At 39.9% G+C, this 12,051-nt stretch overlaps 1 long non-coding RNA gene across 1 annotated transcript in view; it reads left to right on the plus strand.

The window, feature by feature from the left end:
- The window catches only part of LOC141578081 (uncharacterized), a 36,759-nt gene extending 26,828 nt beyond the window's left edge, over window positions 1-9,931 (plus strand). The window contains exons 3-4 of the long non-coding RNA XR_012507950.1: window positions 5,865-5,962; window positions 9,694-9,931. This is a non-coding gene — a long non-coding RNA (uncharacterized LOC141578081). The remainder of the gene's footprint in view (window positions 1-5,864; window positions 5,963-9,693) is intronic.
- The last annotated feature ends 2,120 nt before the right edge of the window (window positions 9,932-12,051 follow it).

Raw genomic sequence — 12,051 nt, forward strand, 5'->3', positions numbered from 1 at the left:
ACCTGCCACAGACTTTTTAAAATCTAATGTGAAATCCTGAGAAAACTGAAAATCAAGCTGGGAACTATGAAGTCTCATAGAGAAAACTTTTTCCAGAGAACATCTGAGCCAATGCAGGGCGCCACTCTGGAGGTTCCACAGTCTCTTCTGCTCACAGTGCTTCCCCCTATTCTTTTCACCTCATTTGTTCAAATCAGATCAGTGGTTTAGGATTCTCCAGGGTCTGATTAAGAGACCAGATGGAGGCATTAAGATTTCTAAAATTTCCCAAGAGTAACAACCAAGGTAAAATGTCTAAGAATAACCTAAGAAAAGGATAGTAGGAACTATCAAAAAATAAAAGTAAAAACTACTGAAAGATATAAAAGATGCTTTAATCACATGATTCTAGATTAAAAGATCATATCTCCAAAATATCAGAAGTTATAAAATTGATTTGGGGTTTATTGTGAATAAAATCATATTAGTAATATAATAATTAATAAGATAATGAGACTTTTAGTAGTTCAAGAATAGCCAGATTAGAAAATAGGACAGGAAGTCCAGATATGGGCTCTGATATCAATAATAATTTAATATAAGAGATGGAAGGCATTACAAATCAGGGAGATAAATAAAGGTTATTCAGTGAATGGAACACTCGTTAGCTACTTGGGGGGAAAAGAAAAGATTGAAATCATACAGTGAACCATATATTGTGATAAATTCCAGAAACATTTAAAAAGTAACACAATTAGAAAAAAACTAGAAATAAATATGGATGTTTACACAAACTCTAGATGAACAGTAAGTTTCTGAGGAAAGTATACAAAGATTTCCATGCATCAGAAGCATCCTAATTTTAAACAAAACACCAGAGGATGTTATTTGTTTACAAATCCAACAAGGGGCTAATTCCTTCAATACATAGAGAGTTCAGATCACTTCAAAGGTAACATCAAAAAATCTCAGGAGCATAGAAGGCAGAGAAAAGGAACACACATTCACAAAGAAAAATAGATGTCACACTCCAATGGTAATTCACTCAGTGCACATCAAAATGAAGTAGTTTTCCACCTCTCAAGTGACACAGCTCTGTTTATGAGGATGAAATGCCAGTGATCACCAATCCCATGCCTAGGTTACTGGATATTTTTTGTGAAGTATGGTTGATTTACAATGCTGTGTTAATTTCTGGTGTACTCCTCAAGCTTTCTTAGAAAGCAGTCTGGCAGTTGATATCAAGAGTCAAAAATATTCCTATGTTTTAATCAACTAATTCAGCTTTGAAAAACTTTTAATCAGGAAGTATTTCAAAATGGCAGGGAAAAGTCAGTACGGATGCAAGTCACAGACATATTTTTATATGTATATATATATATATATAAAATCTCAGCCAAAATATTCTTCCAAACGTTCACAAAGTAGAATAGTTTGCAGCCATGAAAAAGTGTGTCCATGAAAATATTTTATGACATGTCAAAGTGTTACACTTACGATAGGCTTGAGAATAAAATTAATATATAAAATGATTTGTAATATACAAACAATGTACCCTTCTGAAGGAATTATGTCTATAGGTAGAAGCATTTTCCTTATTTTATTTTTTATTCATTTTCAGAGTTGGAGTCCTTTCATTGTAGGTGACAAAATCAATTTCCAATGTGTTTAAACAACACCCAAAAAATGGGGATGCATGGGATTTATTGGTTCCTGTAAATGAAAACCTCAGATCTGAGGTCTGGCTTCAGTCAAGGAGAGATACTGTAGCCCAGATGATGTCAAGGGCTGGTCTTGTCCTGTCTTCATTCTGTGTCCAATTATGTCTCAGCATGCTGCTTCTAGGCACTCAGCATCCCAGATCATCCATCCAAACCAAGAGAGGTCTCTTTGGCAGCTTCCTCTCTTGATAGAGGAAGCTTATCATTCACATGGGCACAAGCACGTATCTCCTCACATAATAGTGGCTCTTACTGGGTTATTTGCCAATTCTCCAATCATGTGTGAGGCCAATACAATGAGGGGTATTATTTGTCTTAAACCAACTGAGATCTACCTCTGGTGCTTCAGAAAGAGTTGGTTAATCGAGCTTAAATCACAGGACTAAAAACAAAAGGGAGGTTATTTATCCTAAAGCAAATTCTGGGCCCTCTTCTAAGACTGGGGACAGATCCAGGACAACAGTTCTGTCCAGTACTGAGTACTTTCAAATTATCTTTAATGAGCAAATGTTAAAATTATGATCAGAAATGATGATAAATAAGAAGAAACTTGAGGAAGGAGAATGGAAAGCTTTCCTGTTTCGTAAGAAATATTGAACCCATTAAGTGCTTGGAAGAAAAATGGAAATGTGTCAAGTTTGTAAAAGTTCTGAAATGAATTACAATTGATTTCACAGACCATGTAGTAGACAGTGCTCTACAGTTAGTGTGTCTTTGGGCTCTTTGAGTATTTCAGTTCTTTCACTTAATAGTTGCTTCATTTGGGGCAAATTGCATCATCTCCATGTGGCCCTATTTCCTCATCTGTAAAAGAGATATAATATTACCTTCCCAACAGGGTGATTGTGAGGATTTAGAAAAATAGATGTGTGCTGAAGCAATAGTAAGCATTTAAAGAATCTTAACTATTAAGATTACTTAATATATAATTAAAAAATTATTATGCAGACTTTTTAAAAATGCATAGTATTTAAATAGCCTATATGTGCTGTACAAGAGAGGAAGGCTTAATATACCTTGTATAATACATTTTTCACAGCCTTAACTAATTTTCACATTTAATCACACACACACCAAAAAGTTATTCCTTTCACAATCATGAAGACTTACTGTGAAGAAAAGGATGATGAAAGAGAGTAGAGGAGAAAATAAAATGCTTTCTCTACAAAGTGATGGCTTAAAAACTAAGAAAAACACCTTTTTAAGACTTTGGTCACCATATTCATAGCTAACACTTAGGTATAGTTTTTCACATGCCTGTGGTTAATGTTCTAATTGTTTTCACAATTAATAAATCATTGACTCATCACAATAGTCCTATAAATTGCTATTATTATCCCCCCATTATATGGGTGAGGAGATTGAAGCCCCTAGAAGTTAAGAAATTTGCACAAGGCCCCACAGCTAGCATCGGAGCTGGGATCCAGATGCAGGAGTGTGGCTCCAGGAGGGGCTTGTAAACACTCCATCTGCTCTCCCCTGCAGGTGCAAGCCAGCCTCCCGCTGTTACTGTAAATAACATGATGTGGTTCACCTAGTCTTGAAATTCACATTCTTTGTAGCTTTCTCTCTGGGGCAGCCATCAGGAGCAGCCAGGGACCCTGAGTACATGCTTCTGGACTATGACCAAGAAGGTAGATGGAAGGAAAACAGTTTAAAAATGGTACCTTTAATGTGCATTCTTAAGTGGGCAGAAAAATACCTGCCTAGTGAGGAACTGAAGCCTTACCAGCCACGTGCAAATTATGATTCAGACACTCCCGTTGCCCTTGAGTCCACACAGTCAGAACTACAATGGATCAGGGACATGAATCTTGTGCAAATGCAGGGAGTAGGAGTACCTGTCATTTTAAGATCTCAAGGAGTATGAAAAGCATGTGAAGCTTTCATCAGCAGAGACCTGCAGTCACTTCCACTATTTCCCTCAGGGCATGTCCACAGCTTCACTGGTCCTATTCAGAATGAAGATGACAGCTAGCACCTGCTGACCCCTGAATCAGTGATAGGTTCTCCCTTGAAAGGAAGCATATCCCCTTCATGGGTTACAACTAGTTCATAACCTAAATAATTCTATAGATGTAGAAGGGATACTTTCATTGGTTCTGCTATCACAGACTTGTCTCCAAAAGAACATGCCACCAGTTACTCCATTTTCAGCCATTTAAAGATATACTTAACAGGCTTCCTTCTTTAGTGCAGTTTTAGGTTTACAGAAAAATTCACAGAAAGTGGAGTTCCCATATATTCCTTATGCCCTGCACACAGCTGCTCCTGCTGTCAGCATGTTACATTAGTGGATGCACTCATTCTTTTTGACATCCTTCATTCCTCCTCCCCTAAAATTTAACATGCCGGATATTCACGTCTCTTGTGGCATTTACATGAGATTTACATCACTTCTCAGGTTTATGTGAGGTTTACAGCACGTGCATGTTGTCTGTTTAAGCGTAGATTGGGGGCAAGTTTTCTGTGTAAAAATATGATCATTAGTGAGCCTTATGCTGCTGGGCTTTTGGGTTGTCAGGTCCTGTTGACCATTGCTTCAGTTATTGGGATCATTGTCTACGGACTTTCAGTGTTCATTGTATTTTCAGCAGAACTTCCCAAGAACCTGAATGGAAGAGACCCAATCCAGAAGTACCTGACTGTGCAGGTGGGCCACGCCCATCACTGCTTCCCTCATCAGTTTTAACATCATCGTGACCCTGAACGCCATATATGAGAAAGTGGCAATCAAGATGACTGAGTCTGTTAAGCTCCTTCTGCAGCTGAGGTCATTTCTACACCAGTTTTAGAACCAGGTCAAAACAGAGACTTTATCTTTTAGGCACTTCAATTCCAGTACATTACAGTCTTTAGAAAACTTCAAGTGTAAACGTATTTTCTCTAGCCTATATGAGAAGTGAATTAGCTGCAGCTATGCATTAGTAAAAGGGACAAAGATAGCTTTAGAATGTCCAAGCTCTGTGTAAATATGTCAGTGCTTAATAATAATTTCAATTACATTAGATCATGTACCCTATTGTTGAAAGTAAATAGTCTCTCTATTGCAAATAAGTGGAAGAGGGTCGTGGTTCCAGTGGCAGATTTGCTTGTGCGTTACGGAGAGGACAAGTAATCACACTGTTATGTGTCCTCCCCCCATGCTGTTCCTGTTAGTGTAGCTCCATTCTCATCAGCTGTGGCTTCTATAACAAATGTTTCTTCTCTCTGGCTTGTATCCCAGCCAGCGGCTTAGCGGCCCTAGTTAACTGCTTCCCACACACTGCATGTGGCTGGGTCGTTCTCCCAGTTGTCTGCTCAGTGGTCATCTTCTGAAAACACTAAGACCAATTCAAATTTTGAACTAGGAGGATGTTTTATGTTCCCCAAATGCTTCTAGCAAGTTGCCCCGTGTTTTGTTTGTTTTCTTCAATAGTCCTACCTTCCTGCCGTTCAGGGAGACAAGAGAATTTCACTTAGCAGGATGTTTAGAAGTAGCTTTCTTTCAAATTACACCTGACAGAGGACAGTTCTTGCCCATTGGATACTGTTGTGCTTATAAATTTTAAGGAACGGGTGACTTTGTTTTTTTTTTGCCTTGTGTGATATTGCATTCATAGTGGGAGAAACTCTTACAACAGTGTGTACAGTTGGAATTAACATAGTAGCTATTTTAAGGAATTCAAAACAGCTTATATGAAAAAAGTGTGAATTGTGTATATATATATATATATATATACATATTTAGCTTGTTAACTCATGTGTCCGTGGCTTTGATTATGGTCTCAAAGCTGTTCACAGTTTTACAGACTTAACTTTTCTTTATTCTAGCTGCAGAGATCCCAAGGACCAGACTGACTGTGGGAACAACCTAGCCATGAAGGTGTTCTTCTTCCAGTTTGTCAAATACTACTCCTCGTGTTTCTACATCACATTCTTTAATGGCAGATTTGTGACTTATCCTGGAGATCTGGTGTATTGGCTGTGAAAATACAGAAATGAAGACGTGTGAATACAGCTTTGTGTTCTGACAGTCTAACCTGTTTCATGTTTTCTCTTAGTTGCCCAATGAAGAGTGTCTTTACTCTCTGTTCCTTAGATTTTTTTAGGCATAAAATAATGACTTTATTTCATGTTACAGCTATCTAAAATTTAAATGAGATTTTCTTTCTAATATTCCAGTGTGACCCAGGTGGCTGTCTCCTTGAACTGATGATGCAGCTGACAATAATCATGGGAGGACAGTCCATCTGGAATAACATACAAGAGGTGTTACTTCCGTGAGTACTAAGTCATGTGATCTTGGGGTGAGAACGGCCCACCCATCCAAGTAATTTTCCTGCATGCCCATCTCTAAAACAGGGGAGACTCTCTGCTTATTAAAGCTCTCCAGATAAGATGATCCAGCCAACAGTGTAAACATACCTCCTGTTTAATAATTATGTTTAAATTCCTTCCTTTTTATGTTTAAATTAAATCCTCAAGTGCTATAGTTTCTGCTTATTAGCCCATCACTGGGGACTGACTGATCAGAGCCCGTTGAGAGATGGCCCTTTTTGGGGCCATGAACTAAGTTTTCCCACAACTTCCCGCAACTTTCTCCTCCTTTTATACATGCATTTAAAAATCCATAACAGGAATTTGTTGAGTGCCTAGTATGTGTTAGTCACTGTATTAAATGTTGTACATATATGTGTGTGTGTGTGTACAATTTAATCACCCAAACAATCCTTATTCTTATCTTCCTTTTCAAATGAAGATCCTGTGGCTTAAAGAGGGTAAATGATTTGCCCAAGTTCTCATTGCCAATAAGAGACCACTGTGGGACTCAGATGTAAGACCCTATCTCATGGGATTCATGTTCTTCTAAGAACAGAGACTCTCTTGGTGTCCTAAGGCACAGGGCTACATAATGTTTTAAGAGACACTTGTCTAAAATAATAACTACAGAGGTTTTGACTTACTGTTCTCTTCCTAAAAATGAGAAAAGCAGATGTTAGCAAAGGTCACACTGTCCTTTGGATTTTCACATAAGCCCTATCCCATATCAAAGTGGACAGTCCAGTGTTATCTGCAATTTCTGAACATTTCAAGGAGCTTAGTGTATTCACTTTCTGTTGTAACAAGTATCCCCAAATGACATGGTAGTAGGAAGAAAAAAGAAATAGTCTCCACTAAACAACACAAATTTAACCTTGTAGGGTTCTTGAACGCAGGAGCCTGCTGAAGTCAAAATATTGGCACGGCTGTTTCTGAAGGCCTCAGGGGAAACTGTATGTTTGACTTTTCTGGCTTCCAGAGGCCACCTACGTCTCTTGGCCTGTGACCTCTTTTCCTTCTTTCAAGGTCAGCATGGTTGTGTGCCTCTGACTCTGATCCTGTGGTCAAATCTCCTCTCCTCTCTCCCCTCTTCTGTCTCCCTCTTCCTCATTTAACTACCCTGGTGATTACAATGGGCCCACCTCTATAATCCAGCTCATCTCTCTTAGAGTAGGCTGGTTAGCAACGTTAACCACAACTGCAAACATAGGCCCCCTTTGCCAGGGAATATTACCTCTTCCTATGTTCTGGGGATAAGGACATAGACATATTGGGGGGGGACATTTTTCTGCCCACCACACTAAGCTTTTTAAGATAATTTCTGGCTTTGAGTTTCTGTCCTCATGAAACTGTTGATCTCTCTTCTGTCTTGCCTTCCACAAAAGCATTCTGCTCCTGGCCAACCGAACTGCATTGCTCACCCCTCTCTGTGGTGTCCCCCAAAACCAATTACACAAGCAGGTCTTACTGTTGTTTGGAGCATGGAGGAGAAACTCAAACAACTTGAATTTTGAAATAAAAACCTCCATCATTTTAAAATCTTCCATGCCACTATAAAAAAAATTATTTTTTAACTTCATTTTTTAATTTTTAAACTATTTTAAACTTTGTAACTTTTTTTAAACTTTACTTTTTTTCTTATCATCCTTCATTTTAAGCTCTAGAAACCTGCTATTCTGCCCACCGCATCCAAGTTCCCTTTCACTGTTTCTCCTCCCTTCCCTAACTTTCCTTCACTCTCCCTTATTACCAATTTTCTGTCCATTCTCTTTATAGGGCAGTTAAATTATTTTTTCTTTCCTTCTTTCTGTTTTTGCAGAGTGAACACATTTTTGTGTCAGTGTGTCCTTCCACATTTCTTCACAAGGTCTTCATCTTTCAGCTTCAGGATGGATTACTGTGGTCTGTCTACAAACAAAGGCATTTCCCTTGTCCCCCAGCTCACCACGCCCCTCAAAAAAAAGATTCTGATCTTTGCTGTGAAATGAATCTTTTTTTTCCCTACTGTGCAGTAGACAACTCTTACCCTGAGCTCACAGTCAGATTTCTCCAGAGGAGTAAAAGTAGCTCATGTGCAAATAATACTACTTTTCTCTGTGAAAAGAAATAGACCAGATAGAGGAAATACTTAACTCAGATTACTCAAAAGCATTTCCTGAAGGAAATAGGTTAATTATTTAACACTAAATTTTGTTGAATCTGGTTATCAGTGAGCTATTTTTACCAATCAAGAAGGATATATTTCCTAAATTGGTACTGAGCAATTCATGTGAAATGAAACTTGCTCACATTAACTAGTTTAAAGTAAAGGATGCATTATAGTATCTGTGGTCTGTTTATACCTTCGCTTAAGTAAGCACATTGTTGTAGGTTCCAGTGAGCTGAACTTTGCCTACATGTATTTCTACTCTGGGCTAAAATATTTAGGGAAAATATTTTGAATTATGTTTCCCTTTTTTGAATACCAGAAATTCTGAATGGTAGCCAAGTTCGAGGGTGGCTTGTGTTTTCCTCACTGCCTCTTCCCTTTGTATAAGGTGCCAGTTTCCTTCTTAATTTTTCATATAAAATCCTAACATACTAAAGATCTATCAATTACTCTTGCTGCCCCAAAACTATACCCATCCTCAAAAATACATCGGAAGGGAAAAGAAAACTTATCAAAGTTAGTGACTATTTTCATGCTATTTAAATATGTCTAAAGAAACATAATGAAATGAATTTTACCATATCTCACCTGCCTCCACCCCCCAATCCCATGTGGGTTTGTTGAGTAGGATTCTGGGAGCAAATGAAGGACAGTGATGCCGTGATCCAGGCTCTCTCTGGGGTCTCCCCAGCACTTGGATCGGCACTTGGTATAAAGTAGGTCTCAGTCCGAGCCAGCTGAGTGAGTGAGTGACTCACAGGCATCGAATGAGTAACATCAGTGAATTAACAGCATTCTTTGTAGGACTCAGAGAATAAGCTGAGTGCCCTATGGCCTTCCCAGCCTCCCGTACTATTTTGATGTTGGGGTCATTTCTGGGAATGTTATTCTGTACTTGACAAAAGTCTAGTACAATTCCAGGGTTAAGTAACTTGCCCTAGGGAAATTTTATGATAAAATATTAAGAAAAATGGTTAAATGCCCAACATGACATAGCACTGTCCTTTGGTGTTTAGATAATGTATGGCTGTAATTTTCTTACTTTATATGCTTTCTACATTTTCCACCGTGTGTACGCACTACTATATAGTAAGAAAATGCAAATATTTAAAAGAGAAAATCTCTCTTCTCCAGATATGATTTGGTTAGAGGATGAGTCAGATAGATATATTAAGAGAATCTTAAATACATGTGTCCATAATTCACTCTTTAAATCCAGGAACAGGAAACTCAGGAATGAAATAGATTAAGAGAATCAAAGATACTTGTATTCAAGATTAGCAAGTAGGAGTGTCCTCAAAAGAAAAGGTGATTATCTATAATTCAGGGATTAAATGTGATAATGAACGTACTAAGACAACATGAAGTAGAAAATGCCACGTGGGAAGCACTGAGTAAAGGGCAATTTACCATGATTATGCCAATATGTGTGGTCAATTCCCAAGCAAATTATTGTGTAACCCCTGCTAGAGGGAGAAAGCTTCCAGCCTTGGCTGAAGAGTGGGGAGGATCCAGTGTCTGTATTTTTTAAAATGTCTACAGGTGTTTCTCATGTGCAAATTGGTATCCCTGCATGAGAACCATAAACCAACAGAAAACCCAAAAGACCGAGGACAATGATGGGTTGCCGACAGCCCAAGCTTTTCTGCCACAGAAGAGTGGTTCCAGTCAGGAAGACTGAGCAAGAGGCTCAGAGTCTTAGCTAAGGACAAGCAAGTCGGGACTTCTAATACGACCTAATGTCATCGACGGGGGAGGGCAGTTCAGCACAAGAAGGGAGCACCAGGTGAGTTAACATGGAAGTTACATCCTGGATCCAAACAGTGATGGATTTGGGTCCCGGAGGGTTAAAGCCCTGCTTCCGTTGGGCATGGACCGCATTCCACAAGAGGCTGAGACAGGAATTATGAGGCAGAGAAAAATTCCCCCAGGGGACTCCCGAGTCTGGGTGCCTGGAAGGGTGATGGACGAGCACGGTCCCAGCTCCACCCGCACCGCAGGGCTCCGAGTGGCTGTGGAGCTGTGCGCTCCCGGCCGGACCTCAGACCTGACTGCAGTGCTCCGGGCTGCGGCCTGGGGAGCGGCATCAGGAGCAGGCTGTCCCCGTCATTCTCGTAGGTGCTGCAGTGACCCCCACCCCGGTGGCCACGGCGTTCCCAAGCCAAGGGTCTAAGTGACTTCAACCTTATTTACAGGTGACCACAGCTGGTTAGCCTGTGCTGCTCAAAAAGAAGATCCCATATGGGGTTTTGATGTGTTAGGGGGTTTGCTAATACCTGGCCTGCTTTGAATCGTTTCATCTTGACAGCAGCCTGGGCAGTCGAAGTTTCACCTCCCAATTTTATTTCAACATTTTTTGTTGAAAGTATAGTTGGTGTACAATATTGTGTTAATTCTTGGTATACAGCATAGTGATTCACATATACATACATATATATATATATATATTCCTTGTCATATACTTTTCCACTATAGGCTATTAAAAGTTTTTGAATGTCGTTCCCTGTGCTATGCAGTAGGATCTTGTTGTTTGAAACAAAAATTACTAAACAAAGTAACAAAGGAAGCAGACTAAACCTAGCCATGTATACGGCACAGTTGAGTTTATCTCAGGATTTAAATGTGGTTTTGAACTCCAGGATCTCTTTATCAACTTATCTTATGTAAAGTGCCTGTGGAACACTTCTCAGAAAAATGTTTAAAAATCATAAGATTTAGAGAATAAAGAAGGAAGATAATTATACTGAAAAGCAGGTATCAAAATATAGAAATGGGCATTTTGTGATACAGTAATATCTGAATTATTGGAAGGACGTGTTGAATAAGAGGATCCAGTGATGGGTCTACTGACCGCAACATTCTGCCACAGCAGTGAGTGTAAATCAACTTCTGAGATCTGCAACAATTGCATTTTGAATGTAAATAAAGTTAAATAACAAATAAGCCATGAAGTGTGGATTCAGATTCAGGGGTATCACGAGTCCATATCCCCACCCCTTCACAGAGCTCCCTGCTCTTCCCCTAATATCATTGAAAGAATTGGGGAAAGTTTGTGAAGCGAAGGGCATGTTCCATTGCAAAGAAATCTCGTAGCAACCCTGGGAGCATGGCCAGGGAAAGTTTAACGCTGAGATCAGAGGCAGTGGGAAACCTAGCAGGGGAAGCTCTTTGCAAGTCACATCATATACTCTGTGTGTGTCCACGTGTGTGTGCATACAGACGTGTGGGCATGTATGATGTATACACCTGCCTTTCGTGTGAAGACGCCTCACTGTCCAAATTTGAAATCCATCCAAACGTGCAGTGCAGTCAGCCGAAGCTCCGCCAGACGCTAAGTTGTCTGTTGTTGCTCTGTCTCTTCTGCTGAACTCCACGAGTAAACCACGCGCCAGCTGTTGCTTTCAGGAACAACAGCTCTGTAGTCTACAGGTCCATGCCTTGTTTCACTGCCAACTCCGAATTCCTTTCAGGACAAATTGCCATTTGAAAAAGGGGGAAGCATTCAGTTGTCCCACAAGCCTCTGAGTGAGGAAAAAATTTAACCTTAGAGACAGCTCTGTGGGACAACATCCAGAAGGGTGCAGAGCACTGGGCTGCGAGTCGAGGCTGTTTCTTTCAAGCTCTGCACTGAATTTGAGGTGGCATGTCACTTCTTTGGCCCTTGATTTGTTCAGCTGAAGTTAGGGTCTTGGACCTGTTCGATCCAATGGTAGAGTATCACTTTTCTGATCAGTGATCCTCCATGGTTCCACAATTCCTTCAGAGGGAAAAATGAACATCCTCACGGCAGCCTCTAAGGCTCCACCCCCCAAAACCACCACTTATTTCCTATTCATTCTGGCCCACACCAGCCTCCATGCTGTCTGTCCAGCGTGAGGGACCTCAAGGCCTGTGATCACT

The sequence above is a fragment of the Camelus bactrianus genome, chromosome 7 (genome assembly GCF_048773025.1).
Source record: "Camelus bactrianus isolate YW-2024 breed Bactrian camel chromosome 7, ASM4877302v1, whole genome shotgun sequence".
Classification (NCBI taxonomy): Eukaryota; Metazoa; Chordata; class Mammalia; order Artiodactyla; family Camelidae; genus Camelus; species Camelus bactrianus.